Source organism: Rattus norvegicus, chromosome 2, assembly GCF_021556685.1.
Source record: "Rattus norvegicus strain SHRSP/BbbUtx chromosome 2, alternate assembly SHRSP_T2T, whole genome shotgun sequence".
Lineage (NCBI taxonomy): Eukaryota > Metazoa > Chordata > Mammalia > Rodentia > Muridae > Rattus > Rattus norvegicus.
The window spans coordinates 193,114,746-193,140,158 of record NC_141535.1 but is presented as its reverse complement, the minus strand read 5'-3'; positions in this window follow the sequence as shown (position 1 = coordinate 193,140,158).

The window sequence follows — 25,413 nt, the reverse complement described above, 5'->3', positions numbered from 1 at the left end:
CACTTCTTAGAATGTATAAAGAAATGTCAGGGGCCTGGGGAGGTGACTTACCTGTTAGGACACCCGAGTTTGGTTCCCAGCACCAGCATCAGGCAGTTCACAGCCACCAGTAATAGCTCCAAGAAAGTCCGGTGCCCTCTTCTGGCCTCTGCAGGCACCCATACACATGTGGCATACACATACCATAGCAAATGCATATAAACATAGATAACAGTAAACATAAAACCTGAAAAATAAACAAACCCATCTGAGACCCACCATGAATGGTGGCTCAGACTTGGAATCCCAGGATTCAGGAAGCAATAGCAAGAGGGTTTGAGGTTAGCCTGTGCTACATGAGACCTTGTCTCCAAAACCAGAACTAAAAGCAAAAACACAAGCACTTGGGCTGTTTCCAGAACTAAACTCAAGAACACAAGCTCTGGTGCTCCGGCTATTTCCAAAGGCTAGTGGGAACTCTTTCTGGTCTGATGAGGGAGCTGATTGTTATGCAAATGTGTGAGCTAGGCTATTGTAGCTGCTCTATTCAAGAAGTAAATAATCCTTTCAATCCAGCGCTGTATTATTAGTAACAAATTATATGCAACACCCACATACAACTGGTGGTGACATGGCCCCAGGTGTTAGCAAAGGCAGTGGTGTGTAGGAAGCTGGTTCAGGGGTGCCCTCCTGACCCAGATGACATAGACCATCTGAACTTCACACCTGAATTCTAAGCTGTCTTCCAGAAATGCTAGAGCCTGTAGTTCACAGGCCCCTCAATGTCTAGGTCACCCACCACCTCTTTGGAGGTCAAATAACTCTTTATAAGACGTTGAATATCAGATATCCTGTATATCAGATATTTACACTACGATTCATAACACTAGCAAAATTATAGTTATGGGATAGCAAAGAAGATAATTTTATGGTTGGGGGGGTCGCCAAATCATGAGGAACTGTATATTAAAGGGTCACAGCATAAGAAAGGTTGAGAGCCCCTGCTCTAGGAGGAATTCTGGGCAGAGTATTCTGACTCTTCATCAGATGGTGAGCTAGGAAGGAAAGGGGAAGGGTCCTGAGTTCAAATCTCAGACCAGTGGCTCCCAGATATATGGTCTCAGGCTTGTCTCTAGGCCCTGGATTAAATGATCACTGGTACACCCTCCAGCTCTAAGAGTGAATGGTTGGAGGCAGGGCGTGTCTGGAAGGCATAGGAAGAGAAGGCTGGCGGAGCCGCTGAAGAAGGAGGAAGCTCCTGGGTGTCCTGAGTGTCTCGGGTTTGTTTGTTTGTTTGTTTGTTTGTTTGTTTGTTTGTTTCAACATGACATAAGGGAAAATTGTCTGAGAAAAGAGAACCACAGTGGAGAAACTGCCTCTATTAGATTGGCCTCTAGGCAAATACGTCAGCTCTTCTTGATGGACAATTGATGTGGGAGGCCCCAGAGCACTGTGAGGGCTTCCACTCCTTGGCAGGTGGTCCTGGGGCGTATAGGAAAGCAAAATGCAAAAGCCTTGGAGAGAAAGCCAGTAAGCAGCGTTCCCCCAAGGCTTCAGGTTCAGTTCCTGCCTCTAGGTTCCTGCCTGGAGTTTCTGCCCTTACTCCCTTTCATGATGGACCATGATCGGGGGTGTGTAAGTCCTCCCACCACCCCAAAACCTTTCCTCCTCAAGTTACTCTTGGTCATGAAGTTTAAATAAAAAACAAACTAAAACAACGGGCTGTGTAGATTCATTGCCCTGAGACAAGGACAAGATGCTTCACTGGACGTGACCCTCCCGTCTCCAACATAGTTTCTTACAGGCCCAATGTAGCCCAAGCCCGGAAAGGGCCCCTGGGTTTTATCCACTCCTAATGTACAGACTTCAGAGATGCAGTCTAGGGCACAGCTCAGTGATGAGAGGGATTCTAGGATAGGGAAAACACTGGGGTGGGAGTCTGAAGCCGAGGCCGAAACCGAGGCCGAAGTTCGCCAGGCTCCAACGCTGATTACGCTGTTGAGTTCCTCTCCACCTTTGGATTGCAGGGCCATTCCTCAGACAGGCTCTGGACCCTATGCCTATGATGGGATGATTCTGAGACCCCGTACACTGCAGTACCCTTTGACCAGCAGAGCCTGTCTCGGTCACCAAACTGCTAGAAGTAGCCTCACAGGGTGCCACCTAGCAGAGATGAATGAAGACGAAGGAAAGGAGAAGCTATTGTAGCCCCAATTCTGTACGAGGCGTCTTAGCTCCAAATTGCCACTTGTACCTCTGCACGTGCTTAAAGTTAATGTGCCGTTACTACTTCACAGCCTGTTTCTAATACCGCAGCCAAACTCAGTCTGCTCCGGAAGCAGCGTGGAGGAGGGGCAGCGCCAGCTGTGCTCTGGGAAAGGGCTTTGTGTTGAAAGGGATCCTCTTCTGGTTGCTGTTGGTCTAAGCCACAAAGAAACCAAGGGCACCGGGACACTTTGCCCCTTATCACTTTGCAGGCTCCTTAACCAGCTTGGGGGTGATGGGGACAATGGCGACTGTGTTGTACTAACTGTCCCCGTTCTGTTTTAGCCCGTATCTTTGTCATCACATCCCAGGTCTCTCTGTCCCTCCATGCACAGACCGGTAGTTTCACAGACTGGTCCATGCACAGAGGTAAAGACCACAGCTGGAGTTGTTAACAGCCATGCTCTAAGGCAGAACCTCTCAGGGATTTTAGATGCCGGGTGGAAAAGGGTCCTGTCAGAAGCACACAGAGGTTCTATTTTTTTGTCTGTCTCCTGGGGTTTTATAATGCAGAACTTCTCTGAAAAGTGTCTCGTTTCTCCTTGAATGACAGTGCACTTTATTGAGCACTGTTTTGTGACTGGTTCTCACTGTAGGTCTCACTATCCCCCCCCCCCCCCCTCTTTTTTTCTGGAGAAAGTACCTAGCCTTAGTGGCCTCTTGACAGAATGAAGATTTCTTTTGTACGATCAACATCACTTTTTGCCATTGGCTAGGAGAAATTTTGTCATTGCTAACATAAAGGAAGGAAAAAAGTAAGTGTTTTTGCCTGGTAGGAAGAGCTAGAGGGTCACACAGGAAGCTGCTAAGACTCCGGGTTGAAAGTGGACAGAGACTGGGGGCATCTGGGAGACACTGGTACCAGACAGGGCCCCTGGGGAACCACCAGGACTCAACAAGGAAAACAAGGAAGCTGGACTCCCAGAACTGAGAGTCTAGCCCAAGCCAAGCTTTCTAAAGCTGAGCTTGCCCAGTTAGGCACGATCCACTTGCCTTCACATGGCCAGGTGAGCCTGGTGCAATAGTTCATTGCTAGGCCCTGAGGGTTCCACTCTGGCCATACCTCAGAACACTACAAGAGCTCTAGAGAGCCAGGAGAGACGAGGGTAGGATCAGGAGGGTGGACTTCCCACTGGCCGAGTGCAGTAGAGGTTCAAGCTCTGAGTCAGTTGGCACTTAGGGACAGCAAGGTGACGTGACAGCTGCTGCACGTCCAACTTTGAGTTTGAAGTCTTATTGGTGGAGTTTGATAACTGATAGTTTGTTCACAGAACTCAAACGCAACAAAGTTATATTAACAACTGTTGGGATTGCTGATCTTAGACCACAGCTTGGGCAGTTCTGACTTTAGATTATGGTTTCCCTGTGTGGGACTTAACCTCCCAAGAAGGATGCAGCCAATTGGCCTGGTCAGAAGGACTACAGAGAGCAGAACAGAGCAAGGGAGTAAACAGAGTAGATGAGAGACAACTGAGAAGGGGCCCGAAAGAGTGGAGCATGGCAAGTTGGGAGGACTCCGCCATATTGCTCAGGACAGGCACCCCTCTGCTTGTACAAAGGGTGAGGCTGACTGGAGCCTGTCTCCTGGGCAACCTTTCCTCGGGGTCCTTTCTTAGACGCTCCTCCACCCCTCTGCTAGGGCCTTCAGAGAAGCAGTCTAGTAAGCATATTCTCTCCAGTGTCTCAACTGTTTAGTTTTCCCAGAGCATGAGGAGGGAAGGGCTTTAACTGTGGAATTCTTATCAGGGACTCTAGGCAAATGGCTTAGCAAGGAAAGGGATTAAATCCTTTGTCCAAATTCTCTTGGGTATTTTCTGAGAATGTAATTAATCACTAAGGTAAAAATCCGAGTTCTGACTGCTGAGCTGAGTGGCCCAGTAAGCTGAGCATCTGGAGAATGCCACAGACCTGCCTGGGCCAGCCGGTTGCAGCACCTGGAACAGGTCCTTAATCCAATGTTCCTTCTCTCCATGAGGAGGTGGCGCTGAAGGACTCAATGTAGATGGCTCCTCTCCATCCACTGTATCAGCCAGCGTTCTCCACAGGAACAGAGCACATGGAATATGCCACAAAGGGGTTTTATCGGATTGTCGTATGGTTCGTGTAGTCCAACAATGGCTGTCAGGACCCTGGAAATGCTGAGAACCCAGTCCATGAAGCTAGATGCCTCAGAAATCCCAAGCAGGTACTGAAGGCCTGGAGAAATCCATTTGTCTTCTATCTTAAGGTTTCTATTGCTACAATAAAACACTGACCAAATGTACCTTAGAGACAAAAAGATTTGTTTTGTCTTATAGCCCATCACTGAGGGAAGTCATGGCAGGAACCTGGAGGCAGGAACTGAAGAGGAGGCCATCAAAGAGTGCTGCTTACTGATTCACTCCTCATGGCGTCCTCGATCTGCTTCCTTGTAACCCAGGACACCTGCTCAGGGATGGCATTGCCCACGGTGTTCTGAACGCACACACACCAACCACTAATCAAGAAAATGCCCCACAGACTTGCCTACAAGGAATCTGAGGGAGGTATTTTCCCAGTTGACGTTTCTTTTCCCAAATAACTCTAGCCTGTGTCAAATTGACAAACAAACGAGGACGTGATCAGCTCCTGTTGGAAGGCCGGAGAAGCTGGATTCTGAAAAGATGAACCTATCATCAAAGAAAGACAAGCAGGCAGAGGTGGTACTGCTTTCCCCTCAGCTCTCTTCACATCTGGACCCCAGGAGGGGGACAGCTCACTGTAGGAAGGGTCCCTCTCCTCAGCTAATCCTTCCAAAAAATACCCTCTGGGAAGATGCTAAGCCACAGTGCACTGACCTGCTTTACAGCCAGCATTTCCACAGCGGTGATGGGGACACGGCCAGGACTTTAGGTGCTGGATGTCACTTAAAACAAGACACAGGAAATACACAGAAAAACTAGGTACGTAGAGCTCTCCTCCTCCTCCTCCTCCTCCTCCTCCTCTCCCTCCTCTCCTTCCTCTTCCTCTTCTTCCTCTTTTTCTCTCTTCCCTTCCCCCTCTTTCCCTCTGTCCCTCTTCATTCTCTACCTTTTTAGCCCTTTGTTATTTCTATGTGGCACCATTTTTTTTTTGTGATCATTCACACTTATTTTTTATGTGTGTGTCTGGTGTGTGTGTGTGTGTGTGTGTGTGTGTGTGTGTCTGGTGTGTGTATGTGTGCGTGTATGTGTCTGGTGTGTGTGTGTGTGTCTGGTGTGTGTGTGTGTGCGTGTATGTGTCTGGTGTGTGTGTGTGTGTGTGCGTGTATGTGTCTGGTGTGTGTCTGGTGTGTGTGTGTCTGGTGTGTGTGTGTCTGGTGTGTGTGTGTATGTGTGTGTGTGTGTGTCTGGTGTGTGTGTGTATGTGTGTGTGTGTCTGGTGTGTGTGTGTGTATGTGTCTGGTGTGTGTGTGTGTCTGATGTGTGTGTGTGTATGTGTCTGGTGTGTGTGTGTGTCTGGTGTGTGTGTGTCTGGTGTGTGTGTATGTGTGTGTGTGTCTGGTGTGTGTATGTGTGTGTGTGTCTGGTGTGTGTGTGAGTCTGATGTGTGTGTGTGTGTAAGTGTCTGGTGTGTGTGTGTGTGTGTCTGGTGTGTGTGTCTGGTGTGTGTGTGTATGTGTGTGTGTGTCTGGTGTGTGTGTGTATGTGTGTGTGTGTCTGGTGTGTGTGTGTATGTGTCCGGTGTGTGTGTGTGTGTGTGTCTGATGTGTGTGTGTGTGTATGTGTCTGGTGTGTGTGTGTGTGTCTGGTGTGTGTGTATGTGTGTGTGTGTGTCTGGTGTGTGTGTGTGCATGTGTCTGGTGTGTGTGTGTCTGATGTGTGTGTGTGTATGTGTCTGGTGTGTGTGTGTGTATGTGTCTGGTGTGTGTGTGTGTGTGTCTGGTGTGTGTGTGTATGTGTCTGGTGTGTGTGTGTGTGTGTCTGGTGTGTGTGTGTCTGGTGTGTGTGTATGTGTGTGTGTGTCTGTCTGGTGTGTGTGTGTGTCTGGTGTGTGTGTCTGGTGTGTGTGTGTGTATGTGTCTGGTGTGTGTGTGTGTCTGGTGTGTGTGTGTCTGGTGTGTGTGTATGTGTGTGTGTCTGGTGTGTGTGTGTGTCTGGTGTGTGTGTCTGGTGTGTGTGTGTATGTGTGTGTGTGTGTGTCTGGTGTGTGTGTCTGGTGTGTGTGTCTGGTGTGTGTGTCTGGTGTGTGTGTATGTGTGTGTGTCTGTTGTGTGTGTGTGTATGTGTCTGGTGTGTGTGTGTGTCTGATGTGTGTGTGTGTATGTGTCTGGTGTGTGTGTGTATGTGTGTGTGTGTGTGTGTCTGTTGTGTGTGTGTGTATGTGTCTGGTGTGTGTGTGTGTCTGATGTGTGTGTGTGTATGTGTCTGGTGTGTGTGTGTATGTGTGTGTGTGTGTGTGTGTGTGTGTGTGTGCTGTAGAGGTAAGGACAGCCCTGGTGTGGGTCTTCACTTTCCACCTTGTTTTGGAATAGGCTGTCTTTGTTGTTTGCTGTTGAGCATCCAGGCCAACAGACATGAGCTTTCAGGGATTTTCCTGTCTCTCCTTCCATATCACAGCAGGAATACTGAGTTAAAGACAAGAACTGCTGCATCTGGCTTTCTGTGGGTTCTGGGGATCCAAACTTGGGTCTTCATACTTTTGTAGCAAGTGAATGACTCACTGAACCACTGCCCAGCCCGTGACTCTAGTCTCTCATTCAGCCATTTCCTGTATGGTAGGCTCACCACTCAGTCAGAGTGCCCACGCCACTGTGGGCCACCATTTGTGTTATAAGTAATTTGTTTTATTAATAGCTAAAATGTGGATATTCACAAATGTCTTTTTCTTTTTCAGACAAAAAGAGAAAGCAAAGGAAAAAAACCTCAGTAACAACATCCACTGTTGTTTGCTTAATGGTTTTATGCAAGTTTTGAGACAGAGGGGGGTAGGGGCGAGCCATTGGAACATATCTCATTTGTGTGCCAATAGGAAAAGGAATTGCTGGCTTGAGACTGCCCCGCATATCCACCCATTCTTATATCTATTTCCCATCCCACGAGGTGAAGATATGTTTGTGCTCAAATCTGAAGCTACGTAAGGAGAGTATTCAGTAATCCCTCATATGTTCATATTAGTGTGACTTTTTAGGATACCCTTGTTCAAGAACAGAACATTCTGGAGAGCGCTCAGATAAATGGGGACATTTCTGAATTTTGATAATAAAAACTTCTAAAGGCCTAGAAGAAGAAGAAGAAGAAGAAGAAGAAGAAGAAGAAGAAGAAGAAGAAGAAGAAGAAGAAGAAGAAGAAGAAGAAGAAGAAGTCGAACTTTAAAGTGAAGCTTTAAATAGAGTTGAGAGCTTGGAGCTAATAGCTAATTGTATGCAAAACAACTTTCACACCAGCAAGCTGCTTCCAAATGAGCAGCCATGGAGGCAGCTGGGGTTCTTTTCCCCTATTGTGGCAAAGTGGAGCTTTATTCTCTCAGCACTTTCCGCCTTCTGGACGTGTTTAATGTAGTGGAGTATAAGAGAGAGTGAAAGCCAGAGTTCATTATGCACCATAGCCAAGGGGAGAAGACCCAAATGTCCACTGATGGAAGGGGACAGCCACAGTGCATTGGCCGCACTTACTTTGCTTATTGACCTCTGGCTAAGACTGAGTGTGTGCTGTGTAGAATGGATGCACTAAGTGACATAATCCAGGTACACAAAGACAATAGTTGGTTTTTTTTCTAGTCAGGATCACAAGCCAGGGTCATCTAGGAAGAGGAACCCCAATTGAGAAAATGCCTCCATCAGATTGTCTGTGGAAGGGGAGGGCAGTACTTAGTCTCAGAACTGAGTTCTAGGACCATCTAAGAGTCAAAAACGACAAGGAACCCCCTTGTGTAATAAAGAAGAAAGGCAAGTCTACATGGGTTTTATTGAGATATTACAAAAAGAGACACCCGGAAGCCACAGTTAAAAACACAGGTTTGTCAGGGGGCAGAACCAACGTTTACATCTCTTCTGTCTTCGTCCCACCCCAGTGGCAGTTCCATGGTGCGTTGAGGAACCAGAAAAGAACCTGCTGTTATATCTGGAAAAGAAAAAGAAAGCTCACAGATTTCAACAGTGCACACAGCAACGATTCAGGGACATCAGAGGGAACGTTGTAAAGAATAGGCAGCAACCACAAGTCAGCAATGGTGAAGTGAGGGCCTGGAAAGGGAGGGAGACAAGGAATGAATTTAAGACTCAACTCTTCTGAAGAGGAAGGCCAAAGCTCTTGGTGATGCTGAGATGGGAGCGTAGTGGGACAGCCCTAGAATCTCAGCCCTCAAGAGGCAGAGGCAGGAAGACCAAGAGTTCCAGGAACCCTGTTTTAACAAACCAAACCAAACTCCAACAAAACACCCCAATTAAACAAATAAATAATTTTTTTAAAGGAAAAAAATCTGAGAGGCCAGAACAAATCTTACCAGTAGAAGTAACTGAAAATCTCTTTGGCTTCTTCTTGGCCAAAATCAAAATAGCTTTACCTAAATTTTGTGAGACCTTGCCTTTCCGCACCCCAACTGCCACATGCATAGTGTGGCAATGGGACTAAGACACAATGTGCATAGTGTGTTGGCCAGGAGACAAGGACAGAGCTCCTGGGCATGGGCCAGCCATCTGCTCTATGCACACAGGAGTGTGTACACTGATCATGCAACCAGGTGCCATCCTGAAGGCCACTGGTGGAAACCATCACCCAGATGACTCCAAGAAACCACCCTGGCCAGCCATCTCTAGAACTCCTTGAAATGTCGCCCTGTAGCTCTGGGAGAGGCCAGGAGAGGCCAGGCAGAGTCCTTGGCCCTGCCCACTTTGAACTGGGCCCTACAGCAGTCCTTAGATGGCTCCTCCCTGCTCAGATTCTGCTGTGAAAATGCTGGGATGTTCTTTAATTTACATATCTGAAGATAAGGCAGAGGTTAATTGAGAATGGCTGGGTCTTATATTATGTAACGAGAATTGCCTAAGATTTATTGTAGGCTCCAGGCAGCAGCTGCAGCTGGATTCTCTTGCTGAGCTCCACGTCCTTCAGACTAAGGGACTGATGGGTGTGTTGCTTGTCCATCCCCACGACTGGCTTGCTGCAGCTCCCACCTCCTTCTCTGCTCATCCTGATGTGGGTTCAGATAATTTCTTCTTTTATCCCAGTTCTTGTGGTTAATTGTGCAAAATGCCCTGTCTCTACATCTGTAATTTCTCAAAGTTCAGACTTTGAATAAGAAAGGCCATACCAACTGCTCTTTAGGGAGATCGGCCCCTCCGATGTGTTCTGAGAAATTTCTATTGCCAGTTATTTATACCCCCAAACGGCTCCTTTTTCTATTTGTAACACGAAGTCTGTTCCACCCTTAGTTCCGCTTCCCTCTACTCGGTCAGCTCCTCGGTGGGCTGGGCTGGGAACTGTCTCTTTCCTATGGCAAGAATTTACTTTCACACTGAAAACCAACTGCTTTGGAAGGAAATTCAGGTGGGAGCCACTTCCCAGACGGCATTCCACTTAGCATCCCTCTCTGGCTTCGGCCAGCCTTGGGACTTTCTTCCCCAGATGCTTCATGCATGTGGACGAGGGCGAGAAAGACGCTGTGCCGTACTGAACGGGTGAGTTTAGACACTATTCACAAACGCCAGCTAAGGAGGCAAGTGGGGCTGAGCTCCAGTCTCAGGGATTAGAGACTTGGTCCTGGCCCACGGGCAACCCGCCTTCTACCACACCAGGTACCGAGAAAGCTCCGCCCACCAGAAAGGGTCTCTTTCAACTGTGTAGGCTGCCAGGCACAGTTCTGAAACAGATGCTATGGGTTGGGGAAAACTGAGCTTTGAACGAGCCTGAAGGAAAGTTCACAGGATTATTTATGGGGGAATAAAGGCAACTTTCCCCAAAATGGAGCCAATGATGACCTGTCAAAAACCAAAAAGCGAGGGCTATGCAGGTAGGTGCGTGGATGACGATGCTTGCCACCAAGCCTGTGACCTTAAGTCCATGTGACAAAAGGAGAGAGATAACTCCACACAGCTGTCCTCTGACCCCTACGTGAATGCCATGGTACTCCCCTTCTCCCCTGACATAGCACCTATGCGTGCGTGTGCGTGCAGTCACGTGTGAGCACACGCGCACACACACAATTTGAAAAAATAAACAAACAGACAAGAACTAGGGATATGAGTAAATGGGTAAAGTGCTTGCTACCCAAGAATTGAATTTGGATTTCTAGCACCCACATGGAAAGCTGGGTGCAGTCGCGTCTGTTTACACCCTCAACACTGGAGGTGAGGGGGTCAGGTGTCTATACACACATGCACAGGCAAGGATACCTGAACATCTCTCTCTCTCTCTCTCTCTCTCTCTCTCTCTCTTTCTCTCTCTCTCTCTTTCTCTCTCTCTCTCTTTCTTTCTCTCCAACACACACACACACACACACACACACACACGCACGCACGCACGCACGCACACACACACACACACACACGCACGCACGCACGCACACAGTCTAATCTCTGCTTCCTGCTGATTCTCCACTGGGAAATACTCCACTTTGCCAACCTCATTCCTTTCTCCCTTCCTGACACTTCATTTCTAAGATGTAAAAGCTGCTTGTTCTGTGTGGAAGTTGGAGGAAGAGGCTGAGCTAATGCAACAAACATCACAGGACACAGAAGCCAAGTCAGATATACACGAGATGCCATCAGCCATCACCTCTTCATCCAGTGGAATAACACTTAGGACTGATCCCAACCAGTCACAGGGAAGATGGCAGGAGCCATCGTGTCAGACCAACATATGCCACAGGGGCGGCTTCTGCCTGCCTCTCTTTCTTTCTCTCATTCCATGCACACTCTCTCTTTCTTCTGGGGCTCTATGTTCCGAAATTCTCAGTGCCTCCCAGTCACAGCGGCTTTGATGGGTGTTCTCTGTTCTCTGTAAGCACAGTAATGCTGAACAGAACAACACAGCCTTCAGCTTACTCTGCTCTCTCCCTCTGTTCCCACCTCCCTGATCAGGCTCTGCAGGATATGTGGAAATCATCGTCTTTGAGCATCTACTATTAATACAGTGTGTGATTCTAGTACTGAAGATACAGTGGTGACCAAAATAGAAATCACAGGGCTGGAGAGATGGCTCTGCAGTTGAGAGTATTGGCTGCCCTTTCAGGGGACCCCAGTTCAATTCCTAGCACCAGCAGGGAGGTTCACAACTATCTGTAAATCCAGTTCTGGATGATCCAATACCTTCTCTGGATCCCAGAAGGGACACATTGGTGCACAGACATACAGACAGGCAGAGCAGCAGAACCAGAAATCGCTGCTCCATCTAAGGTGTTCAAGTCACTGCTCTATCAAGGGTGCGTGTTACAGAGATGGTAAAAAACACGGGTTAGATCTGTAACAAGCTGATAGGGGTTGTGCTGGCTGGTTTTGTGTGTCAACTTGACACAAGCAGGAGTTACACAGAGAAAGGAGCCTCCCTTGAGGAAATGCCTCCATGAGATCCAGGTATAAGGCATTTTCTCAATTAGTGATCAAGTGGGGGAGGACCCAGCCCATTGTGCATGGTGCCATCCCTGGGTTGGTGGTCCTGGGTTCTATAAGAGAGCAAGGTGAACAAAGCAGGGGAAGCAAGCCAGTAACTGACATCCCTCCATGGCCTCTGCATCAGCTCCTGCCTCCAAGTTCCTGCCCTGTGTGAGTTCCTGTCCTGACTTCCTTTGGTGGTGGAAGTGTAAGCTGAATAAACCCTTTCCTCCCCAACTTGTTTCTTGGTCATGATGTTTTTGCAGGACTAGAAACCCTGACTAAGAAACAAATCTACCCCTGCCCTTGCAGTCTTTCCACGTGGCTCTCTTCCCTCCTCCACTCAGGTCTTTACTTACCCATTGCCTAGAGGGGGTGAGGGATCTATGACCTCTTCCACTGAGAACATCCCTAGCCTCAGCCCCCTCAGTCCACTCTAGCTTCCTCCTTCCATTTACCACTTCCTGGATGTGTATCCTTTTTGTTTTCTTGTCCATTTCAGTGACCAGAGGATGAGAGCAGACACTTCCGTCTCCCTTGTTGGTTGTATTTCTGCTTCCTGGTCCTTAATGTCATCAAAAACAAGCAAATGCACAAATGATGCTTGGATGTGCTTACAAGTAGAGTGATCCCTAACTCAGCAGTAATAACATTTCCAGCTGGGCAGTTTATTATATCCTAGGCCCAGGCCATTTGCATGCATAGTTCTTTTCATTTTATTCCATTTTATTTTGTAGATGTAATCCCCTTCTATTTATTGCACAGACTGACCTAGTGAGACTTCACTGTGTCACCCCTTCACTGCTGGAATTACAGAGTGAACTGTCACATGGTTTCCACTTAGTGTGTATTCAGTGTGTGTGTGTGTGTGTGTGTGTGTGTGTGTGTGTGTGTGTGTGTGTGTGTGTGTGTACACATGAGAACACACATGTAAACCAGAGGTCAACACTGGATGACTTCCTCTGTTGCTCCCCATCTTATTTCTCGAGGCGACGTCTCTCATTGAGCCTCGAGCTCTCTGACACTGCTGCGCTGGCTGGTCAGGGAGCTCCAGGGATCTTAGCTTTTTCTAGCCAGCAGCACTGGGTTTACCAATTAACACCACTGTGTCTGGATCTTTACATGAGTTCTGGGGATCCAAACTCAAGTCACATGTGTGTGAAGCAAACATTTTATACACAGAACCACCCTCCCATCCCATGGCTTCTCTTAATCTTAACCAATGAGGCCAGAAGGTAGGCATTACCACTGTACTCACCTTACAGGAGAGTAAATGGAGGCTGTCACTCCAGGATTCCTACATGAGGCTATGCAGAACATGGAAAAGCTGAAACCCAGGGATGTCTGACTGTACATCCCACTTTTCACCACTAAGTGATGTCTGTCCAACAATAAACAACAGACAGGGACTGTCGTGCTGGCACCAAGGGGCACCAGGAGAGTGGAGCTCCTCCACCATGGTATTATGGACTCTCTAAGACTACTTCTAAAGTGGCTTTCTAGAAAACCCTGATGTATGGATTGGAATAAGAATCTTTCTCTTACTCAGATGTAGTGAAGTTAGGCATCACCAGTGATGCATGTCTGTAATCCCAGATCTTGGGAGGCTAAGACAGGAGAATGGTGAGTTTCAGGCTAGTCTGAGGACAAAGCAAGAATTTATCTAAAAGAAAATCTTATAAAAATATTAACCCGGCAACTACCTGTAGTGTGTAGTTTTGTCTACACCGCTTTGCGGTCCCGGCTAGTCTCACTCATGCACCCACCCAGGAGCAGGCTATCTCAGATCAACAAATAGAACACACACACACACACACACACACACACACACACACACACACACGCACGCATGCACACGCACATACACACGCACACACACATTACTCTTAAAATGCCTTGGTAACACAATGGTTGGGCTACTCCTCTGTTCTGCCAGCCTCTAGACTGCTTGGTAACACACAGTACCACCATTGGTTTATAATTGCCAAACACTGCCATAGACGTTTTGAGCTTAAGAGTTGGGCCTGATGGGCACTTGTGTCTGTGTGCAACCCAGTGATGATTTTCTCTTTTCTGGAAAAGACTTCACCAAAATTTCCTCTCAGGAACTTTCCCTTTATCACTCCAGCAGCGTGATTTGTATTCAGTTATCATTAACACCCAGATATAGTTATGGATTACACTAGTCCTCATAGCCACCACTATCCTCCCACTCATAGCGATTGGCTCAGGATTGGCACATGACTTAAGCTCTACAAACGTAGAGGGGAGTTGACTCCTTCTTCCCTGTTGGCTATGCATCCTCTTGAGAGACTGGAAGACGGAAGAATAGAGGTGAGGAATGTGGTGGCAAAGCCATACCCTGGGGCTCCAGCCAGCAATGCAGCCAAGCAGAACTACAGAATGGGTGAGAAGGGATGGGATCCTGGTCACATTGTTGGACCCAGTTCAGCACTGCCTGAACCTGGAGTGTTTTAGTCTCTTTTCTTTTTGCTAATAGTACAGCACTGGACACTGGGTGAATTGTAAGAACAGGCTTATTTTGGCTCATAGTTTTGTCCAAGGTTGAAGGGTCAAATGTGGCTGTGATTGTCTTGCTGGCTGCAACTTCATGTGGACCAGGAGATCACAGAGAGAGAAGCAAACCCAAAAATGTCTACCATGTTTATACTCCCCCCTTTCCTTTTTGCTAAATTTTCTATTTAATATTTTGTGTATGTGTGTGATGTATGTGAGTAGGTGCACATGGCATGTGCATGTGATGAATGTGAGTAGGTGCACATGGCATGTGTGTGTGATGTATGTGAGTAGGTGCACATGACAAGGCACTTGTGTGGATGCCAGAGGATGACTTCTCACCTGCTACCTTTACATGTGTGCTGGGGTTTGAGCTCCTTTACCCATTGAGCAGGCCCTCCCCTTCCTTATAAAGGCATGTGTATTCAGCCATGGAGACTCCACCCTATTGACCTTATATAATGCCAATAACCACAGAAAGACCCTCCCTAAACATTAGTCTGACTAAGTTCCACTCCTGTTACCTTCCAATGGGACTACATTCCAGTGTAAATTTTGGAGGAGGCAAATCACATCCAAGCTGCATGGAACTGCCTCTAGTTTTGCCAGCGAACACAGACCAACAAATTCCCTTAATATTAAACAAGTTCATTGTTTTGTTTCATCTTGCTACTAGGAGCCAAGAAATGTCTTCATTTTAAATGCTGCCTTATCCATCGTGCCCTCAGCCTCCTGCACAGCCCCGTACACTTACTCATGTCTACATGAAGAATTCCTTTGGTTTGGGTAAGAAATCTGGGGTCTGACAAGTGTTTCAGGACTGGCATGGGGCGGCTGGTGGCAGTGCTCTGGCTCTCCAGCTGAGTGTCAAAACTCCAGTTGTACTTTTTGCTGCCCTGTTCTCACACAAAGCCTGGTCAGACAGAGGTCCCCCACCCCCAATCCCACCCTCAGCCCCACCCCCACTGCCACCCTTTACCTCTGAAGTTCCAGGAGCCATTCTCTTTGACTGTTGAGACCCAGACTCAAAGCTGCCCCTCTACTTAGAGATCATCCTAGACAAGCTTCATTCAAGTATCTAGCTTGTGCTAGCAGATCAAGGTTAGCAACCCAGAGACAGCCATGGCCATGGGGCCACTCAAAGAGAACTTAGGGCACTAGCCACTTGTCATCTTTTAAGAAAATCCATGTTGTGTGTGGTTTTTCATCTCCAGCAGTGAGTAAACCCCTTGGCCTCCTATTCAGTGATCCGACCTCGTCTCTGTTAATGGAATCACAGGATTTGACAGGGAGACATAGAAGTCATCTAGTTCAACCCCACTTCCACAGCGTGGATGCCTCCAGGGCTGGGGTTTAGCCTGCCTTGGCTTGAACACAACCAAGGACCGGCTGCTCTATCCTTTGCTGTGTGAGTGCACTGCCAGACAGCTCAGATTGTTAGAAAGTTCTTTCTGAAACTGAGCTGGAATCCACTCCCTTGTCATCCACCGAGTCCTGGATCTGCCATCTGGAGTCCCTGGCAACAGCCTGATCCCTCCCTACACAGCAGCCATTGAGATATGTGAGGACAGCTCATATGTCCCTGAAGTCTGCTTGACTCTAAGCAAAACATCCCTTGTACCCTTGCCTAGTTCTCCTGTGCCTTAGGTTCCCAGTGTTGCATTAGCCCATTAGCCTCTGAACAGGCCCACCTTGTGATTACCTGGTGCTTAACAAGAGCTGTGGTCTGTGAGTGAGTGACACCTAGTCACCAGCTGGAGGTAACAATTTGGAAGATTATAGAACCTTAAGGAGGCAGAACCTCACTGGAGGAACTGGGTCAGGGCTCGGACTCTTACAGTCTGGTCTTGCTTCCTGTCCTCTCCTTGTTTCCTGACTACATGGCACGTGTGTGTGATGTACACACCACTGGCTGCCTCACGCTCCGGCTGCTGTGACTTTTACATTGTGATGTACTGTATTCTCTCAAACTGCAAGCCAAAACCCCTCTTCCCTTTCAGGCTTTTCCTTGTCAGGTGGTGGTCACAGCAACAAGAAAAATATCAAAGACAGCCATCCAGAAACAGCCTGTCCAGTGTTGAGTACTATAGGCCTCAAGGGCCTTGTTCTGAACTTCCACAGCTCTAAGGTGTACGGTGGGCTCTGCTGTCATTTTTACAGCCCCTTGACATCACTGGCTCTAGGCACTCTTACGTGGAATGAAAGCCTTGCATTGGATTTTCCATATTTGAGCATTTGATATACAGGGCCCTGTGGCTCCGCATTGATTTCTCTTCCATCTGATCTCGCCAGTTTAAGAATGAGCAGAATCACTAAAGTAACTGTAATTTATCATCCAGATTGTGACAGTTTCAACACTGAAAGGAGGAGCTGTTTTGCCATTAATAAATATATCGAGACAGCAGATATTACCAGGAACGACACCAGCAGCCCACACATAGGACCACACTAAGCACCGTGGTCAGGACCACAGAGTCCCTCCCAGATCCCAGGACACTATCAATGAGCTTTGCAATTCTTCTTCTCAGCATCTGTCTACCTGTTTCAGGAAGGGTGATATATTCCTACACCATAGGGTTATTGTGAGCTTCAATAAGATCCTGTGTGGACGGCGTCTAACCCTCAGCCTAGCTCACACTGAGTATGTGTAAACTTGTCAGGTGGTGGTGGTGCATGCCTTTAATCCCAGCACTCAGGAGATAGAGGCAGGAGGATCTCTGCGAGTTCAAGGACAGCCTGGGATATAGAGTGAGTTCTAGGACAGCCAGGGCTACACATAGAAACCTTGTCTTGAAAAACCAAAAGCAACAACAGCAAAATTACTGCCTGCTATTTTCAACTTGTTGAAAACTTTGTGAATTTGCCCAGGATCTCTCTCAGTACCATGCCATCTTTAAATCAGGTGAAGTGTAGCTTCCATAGCTTTGTCTGAGCTCCCGGTATTAAAAAAAAAAAAAACACCCTATCAATATCAAGGTACAGAAGCCTATGGCGTACTTCTGATGTCGTCGCCATGTCAATGTAAGCACAGGTCATGTTGACTGTTATACCAGCTACCACTCATGTACAGGAAGGAAATCATGTCTGTAAAGAGACCCCCGTGCAAACCAGAGGCTTGGTAGATGTACACACTTCTTTCTCACTGCTGAGCTTTGATGTGTCCCCAGAGTTTATTCGCTGGGGATGTAATCCCCATTGCAGCCAACGTTGGGGTAAGACTGTCCGAGGTGACCGCGGGTTAAGGACCACTATTGAAGAAATGAGTTATATTTACAGTCTGTTATATTAGAGCTGATCAACAGACCCTTGCTGTTGCTCTTTTGTTCTTTAACTCCCTAGCGAGGAGTGATGCAGATCTTGGCCTTGCACTCATGTCATGCCCTGGGGCTTCCTTTGTAACTAAAAGCCAGATACAAAGGAATGGTCTGTTCACTACAGACCATTCAGTGTACAGTGCGCCATTACAGCAGCAATTACGAGTGGTCAGAAGGAGGCTGCGAGGCCATCTCTTCACCTTCAGACCTAGGTTAATGTTGACTCTTCTGGGCCCAGCACATGGCTTCCTAAGTTGATCTGAGCACATTGCTTGCAGTAGGGAGGGGAAGAAGATTATGGGGGAATAGGTGGGAGGCTGCTGGGCTGTCCTGGAGGTCACACACATCACTTACATGTGGAAGCTGGGAAGCACGGTGCAGCTATATGCCTGTCCCATGAGAGAAAGAAACCGGGTTCTTTCTTGGACAGCTAGCCACCTCTCCTGCCCTACCCATCTGAGACCTTATCGTTTAGTCTGTATTGTCTGTCTTGATCTTGAGGAAATGAGACAAGGTCTCCCAATCAAAGCCTCCATCATCCTGCTCTGATGCTTCCTAAGACCCCGATCACAAAAGGAAACCACATCCATGGCCTTCTAAGGAGATGAACCCAGGGCCTATGCTCTTCCTGTCTCCGAGAAACTGTTTCACATTTTTGGCAGTAAAATTCACTTAATCCTTCCACTATTATGATGAAATGAACAGGACACAAGAGCATAATGGGATTTTTAAAATCTGAAATGAAATTTCAAACCATATTGAAAATTTAAGCAATTAAAATAATCTTACAGGACTGTCAGGACGGCTCAGTGAGTGGAGCTGCAGGTCCATAGGCCTGAGGACATGAGTTTATTCTTGGATTCCACAAGGTGGCAAAAAGGAACCAATGCTCAAGAGTTGTCCTCTGACCCCCACCCCAAGATACTGTATATTTATAAATTTATATACTTGTAAATTTATTTATTTATAAATTTATAAAATAAAATTTATAAAAAGACCTTAATTTAGTATCTGTGGTGGTTTGAATATGCGTGGTCCAGGACGTGGCACTATTAGGGGGTGTGACCTTGTTGGAGAAAGTGTCACCGTGTGGGTGGGCAATGAGACCCTCCTTCTAACCGCATGGGAGCCAGTCTTCTCCTGGCTGTCTTTAGAGCAAGAGGTAGAAATCTAAGCTCCTCTACCATGCCTGCCTGGACACTGCCACACTTCCTGCCAAAATAATAATGGACTGAACCTCTGAACCTGTAAGCAAGCCTCAACTAAATGTCCTTTATAAGAGTTGCTGTGCTCACGGTGTCTCTTCACGGCAATGGAAACCCTATTTAAGACAGTATCCAATATTTTTTATTTCCTTTTGTTTCTATGGTGCTAGAGATCAAACCCAGAGCCCTGTGTAGTAGGCAATAGCTCACCACTGAGCTACACCATCAGCTCATTATTTCTCTCATTGAATAGTCTTAAGTTTCTTAAAGGAAGATTCAGGGCCTGAACCTGATAGCACATGCTGATAAATCCAGCATTCAGGAGGTTAAGGCAGGAGGACTGAGTTTGAGGTCAGCCTAGGCTACACTGCCAGATACTCTCTCATCTCCTGGTCCCCTCTAACTCACAAAGAAAGGCAAGAAAGCAACCATCAGGCTCGGCTTTGACTGAAGCAGCACTGGCAGTAGTCTTAGCTCTTCAAAGACAGCTAATAGCCTGTGGCTGTTAGTCACGCACTATCGATAAACCTCTTCAAAGAGAACTCATGTTTCTTCAACAAACATACACACAGAACTTCTCAGATGCTGTGCATTGTTCAGGGACTAGGAAAAACAAGCTGGAGCCCAAGATCTTTCAGACTACAGATTCCCAGTAACGAAGCCGAGACCAGTTCCAGGCAGAGTTTTAAGAGGAGCCTCAACAGGTCACTGATTCAACTGCACGCATGAGTGGAGAGTAGGGCCAGCATGGTCTCTTCTAGATTAGTTCTCCAAAGTATCTGGAGTAGAGGGCTGTTATTCCTAGATGTATAGGTCCCTGGTGATTTTGTCACTTGGGTAATGTTCTTTCGTTCATTTTTCTACTTAAAACACTACCTTGGAATCCCCCCAAGAAGGCAAGAGAGCCCTTTGCCAGGAGACCCTTCTCCTGGCCCCCCACTGCACATCATTGTCTTCAGGTTTGGAGCTCCTCATGTAAGCATGTGTGGTATTCACCCGTGTTGTACCCCTAACCACCAGGGAGTCTGAGAAAGGGCAGAGCATCCTCTGAGGTAGAAGAGCATGGGGAAGGATGAAATAGAATATTCCCGAAAAAGTCCTGGATAATCGAACCAAAAAAAAAAAAAAAAAAAGGTAAATGCCACAAGGAGACAGGAAGCACAGCAAGTGCATACACAGAGATGGCATGAGCGCTTCATGAGCAGAGAGTGGCAGGAACGGGCCAGAGACCAAAGCCTGACTCTAGTCAGCGAAGAGCTCACCAAGGCCAGCCCCACCATTCCCATCTGCACGTGGGATATGGCCTGGTGCATTATCTACCTGCTCATCCTTGTGCTCTGGATCATGGAAGATGAGGAAGAATTTTCTGGGGAAAGACCCTGAGGAGGCGAACAGAACATGTCTGGGAACTCACAAAGTTAGTCAGTGAAAGCATAAGTCAGGTGTCTCACTTGTGACCTATGCTGGGAGAAGCTCCTGGGCTCAGCTTCCTGGACCTCACCCTCACGCTGACTGCACAGAGAATGTCGTTTGGCTACCTGGAGTCCTCTCACTGCAAGGAAACCTGACTTCTTTGGGGGAATTCCCTCTCACCAGGTCTAGGTTGTCTTGGGGCTGTCAGTGTGTGCACCCTGCTCACCCTAAGAGTAAGTGTGAGGCTCAAGAGAAATCGGACTATTTCCAATGAGAGCTTTGAATTGTGATCCAAGTGAAACAACACCAGGAAAAGACTGGAAGCCGGGCATGGTGGGCAAGGCCTACAACCCCAGAATTCTTAAAGTAGAGGAGGATGGATTGAGAATTCAAGATCATCTTTGCTGTCAGACTCCTTCGACATCACAGGCTGCCATCAAAGGAAGCTGGGGCAGGAATTCAAACAGGACAATAACCTAAAGGCAGGCGCTGATGCAGAGGCCATGGAGGAGAGCTGCGCACTGGCTTGCTTGTCCCTCACGCCTTGCTCAGCCTGCTTTCTTAGAGCAGCTAGGACCACCAGCTCATGGGTGCCACCTCCCACACTAACACTAACTAAGAAAATGCACCAAGGTTTGCCCATCAGCCAGTCTGATGGGGACATTTTCTCAATTGAGATTTCCTCTTCCCAAATGACTCTGGCTTGCATCAAGTTGACATAAACTAGCCAGCACACTTGACTACATAGTGAGTTGAAGAAGACCAGCCTAGAAACCTTTCTATGAACTGTACGGAGGGCAGGAAGAGGGGAGAGAGGGAAGACAGACAGACAGACAGACAGACACAGAGAGATTGGTATTGGTCCAGCTCGCACAGGAGCATCTTTCTGATCTTCCTGAATGCCCCCTGCTCTTTACTATGTGGTGGCCTCCAGATGAGCGTAACTCAGTCCATTTGTCTACTAGTCTTCCTATCAATGCTGAGAACGAAGAACTCCAGTCAGATTTTCCTTCTGCCTGGAGGAGTCACACAAGGTGGCTCATAAGCAAAGAGTTTCAGTCGATTTTAAGAGTGGCAGGGAGACAGATCTTTGCAAGCTAACCTTCCACCAGGCACAAAGTGTTTATGAAGAAAGAATGGGCCTTTGTGGATAGATGGTGCCTTCTTGCCTACTGCAATCCCACTGACAGGAGTTTATTTCTCTCAACTTCTGTGCTTTTGTTAATAGTCCTTGCAAAGCTGGATTATACGAGGTGCCCAGTGCTGTGCTTGAACCTGAGAAATTTTAAGTCCTTACATTTGCAATATTTAGTGAATTCTCTCTTATAAATATTCTCACAACTTTCAAGGTAACAATGAGTTGACAACCAGTCAGCAAAATTCCTAAAGACTTTGCCTGTGTCATCAGGTACAAACCAGATACGCCATTGTTTGGTCCCTTCTATGGCTGCCTCCCCTGTCTAAAATGGTAAAGTGAAATATTAAGTTTGGAGCTCCAATTGGGGTTAGGGAGGATACAGGGCAGCATTTCTTGAACTCCAAACAGGAAATAATAAAAATGCAAATGCTCCCCACACCACCTCCAAGTTATTGTAGTAGATCCCAGATGGCTCCCAGAGATCTGTAAGGTGAACACAGCTTCTCAGATGGTTCGTGTGAGTCCCAAGCTTCAAGACAACTGGTGTGAGGAGAGAAAGGAAATATAAAGCTGGAATGGGGTGAGGGTAAAGTGAAGTGGGGAGAGAGAGGGTGACTATGGAGCCAATTGTAACAGAAGCACAGAGCACAGAGTGTTGCAGAGGGAGGGAGGGAGGGAGGGAGGGAAGGTACAAGAGACATTCTTATCTAGACATCAGGAATGGAGCCTTTTGAAAGGGTCATGTATGTACCAGAGGACTTTTAATAAGATCTGTTCCTGCTGCTGCTCTGGGTGCTGCTGCTGCTGCTGCTGCTCTGGTGGTGGTAGTAGTGGTGGTGGTGGTGGTGGTGGTGGTGGTGGTGGTGGTGGTGGTGGTGGTGGTGGTGGTGGTAGTGGTGGTGGTGGTGGTGGTGGAGCCGTAGGCTGTGTCAATCAGTCCTACAGGGCTGGTAGGAAGCAGAGCCATCTGCTGCATATTCTGTACATTACAGAATCTATTTTGCTTCCACTGGCTCTGCTCAGCCAAGTTTATATCTGTTTCTGGCTGCAAAATCTGCCTTGTGTTGGACCAAGCCCTGAGCTCAAAGCAGGAAGAATGCCATGCCAGGGACGTGATCTGTGTTTGCTGAGCCAAGGGCAAGGCTGGATTGGTGAGCCTTCCTAGAATTTGAGCCCTTGCTCCTGAGGGTCGGAACTCAGATGTGTTCCAAACAAATGGTTGGAAGGGCTGAAGGAAGTGTGCTCACAGGGCCAAAGCCTCGGGCTCCTCCCACGGGCGGCCGCAGCTTTGGCCCCAACCTCTCTGTTTTTTCACATCCTTGTTCCCATCTGTCTGTTGCTTCTCAAGGGAAGGACATGAGCGTGCTCATCTCTTTGGGCGACTCAACAGGAGGTGGTGGCGAATCAATAAGCACTTCAGACAGTGTAGGGAGCCAGCACCCTTAGGACCAGCCTGGTTGGTGAGCAGTAGGGAAAAATTAGAGATGTCCAAACAGCCTGACATTTATATGTCTAGAAAAGAAAAATAATCTGTTTGAAGCTAAATAATAACTTAATAGCTTTTTTAAAATCCTAACCAATGTTCTCCATCATTCTTCAAAACAAGTCAAATAGACCAAACGAAACCACTTTCTACAGAGCCAGAAAGGGGAAGGCGTGTGACACCCTCAGAGGCTCTCGGGACAGTGGGACGTTTGCCATCTCTTCCTAGCTAGTGGTCATCTTTGTTTCTCCAAGGTGCACGGGCAGAATTTATTTTCCTGCACCGGAATGTGGAATGCAGACACTGCTCCAACTGTCAAGATCCCAAAGAGTTGTATGTGTCCGACTCAGCTTGGCTGCATTTAAAACTCCTCATTAGAAAGTCTTCCTTCCAGCCAGCTGCCCCCGACTGTACTCAGCCCTCAGCCCTACCTGCCTGTCTTGCTTCCCCACAGCTCGGCTCAGACAGATGAAGTGGTGGATGAAACCTTTCAGTCCACGGGGCAGGGACCTTGTCTTTGTGTCTCATAAAATGTCATGTACACCCGCAGCACTTTGTAAATAATAAATGGTCTTAATAAAGAAACTGCCTCCTTGGGGTCAGAGCTGCATGTTTGCAGAAAAACAGCCCGCACCTCATTCCAAACAGGCCTGCCTCGGTCTGGCACATCTGTCACCACACCCTGCAGATGAAGTGTCTGCACAGAGACTTCTAAAGATCCTGGGGATCTGAAAACTTCGAGTTCCGAACCGAACAAAAGGCGCAATGCCAGGATTTCTTAGCCCAGAGAGGTCAGGAAATGGCCTGCTGACATACTATGTACTTGAAGAGTCAATGCACCATGGAAAAGCAAGATGTCATTATTATTACTCGAGATTGTACTGCTCTGTTTCATCTGGTCTTCCAAATAACAGCGTGGGCATTTTTACCCAAGCACATAATAATAACTTACTATTGCCTGAGAGATCGGGCGGTAATAACAGGTATTATTACTCTGGTGATGACTTGCCAATTAGAAGAGAGTCCTTGTTCCAAATGGGTGAACAAGTTGACACTGATAGAAGGGGTTTCATTAGAGAAACCAGGGAGAGGCAAGGACACAATTATCACATTGTCACTCGCTCTGATGACCCTGTAGCACTGAGGCTGGGAACAGGTAGCAAGAAACTGTGGGACAGTCTGCTGATCCTGGACCACAGTTCAGCGCTTTGAAACGATGATGCTAAACGTCCTTCATCACTCCCTCCAGAAGGTACTATCAGGGTGAGAGGCCCTCTGTGGTGCTAGGCTCAGACAGCAGGCATTCCCAACCAGAATCTCAGAGCACACTCACAAGGAAAGCGGCTACCAGGCATCTCGGTTTCACCAGCCACTGAGTGTCCTCTCATTGGATCTTCTTACCAACACCATGAAAAGTGATCCCTGGCATCAGGTTTTACAGTGGGAGCCTTTGAGCTCAGGGCCTGAGGCCCAGGGGTGCGGCCAGGATTCAAACTATAAGACTAGTTGGATATGGAGCCTAATTAACCACAGTCACCTTCAGCCTGTATTGCCATTCGCAAATGGTCCGATGGTTTCCCTTGATCAGTTTGAGAGATTCAAGATTGACACCCCTGGTCAAGAGGGGTACGTTTCTGCCATCTAAGCTAACAGAAAGGACAGGAGATACAGATAATGCCGTGCACAGACACCTGGAAGTCATTTAGCCTCAGCCTGGGCCACCTTACTGGACAGTTTGCTGTGGATCCGCTTTCCGAATGAGGTTTTTCCAAATGAGGGAGTAAAAATAGCCGTGGCTCTCTGAGGACACCCTAGCTAGGTGGAAGAGGGATGCATCTGAAGGAGGGTTGGGGATGGGGAAAGCAGTGTGGCGTGAAAATATTAGCACAGATAATGTGCTCATGGTCAGGGGTGATTAGATTTGCTTTCTAATTGGAACCGTGTGGTGAGGTTTCCTCGCGCTTCGAACCTCTGAGATTTCACATTTTAAATCTCTTTATCTTTAAATGAGGAATGTGGAGGAAAATGAGATGGGTGGATGCTTCCAGGTTCTGAATGTCTAACCCTCCATCTGCCCTCAACTCCCTCTCATCCAGATTGCGAGTTCCGCGTGCCATATTAACAAGCAAGCAGGGAGATGCTCTCAGCCCAAAGCCTGCTCTGGACTCCAGTTTCTGCCTCATAAATGACTCGCTAATTTTTAATTAATCCTCTGATCCATCCCAGATCCCTGGCCCAAGAGCTCTCACCCTCTCCTTTCTTCCTCATAGCCAGCAACAAAGATAGACGCCAAACACGACTTTAGTGCCCACTGGCCCAGGAAGTGTGGTCATGACAACAAACACATGGGCCTTTGACCCTCACATAAGTCACTTAAACACGTTTTAAAAGCTCAAATGTAGAAGCTGGGATTGAGAAAGAATAGGGGGAGGAGTGTGTGTTGCTTTGGGGGTGCTGATGGGTAGGGAATGATGGCACGTGACACGGGGGGACCTGCTGCGTAGGTCAGTTGTATCTTTTGTGTGAGCGTATGTGAATGTACAGTGTGTGTGCATAGACAGCATGGATGTGGA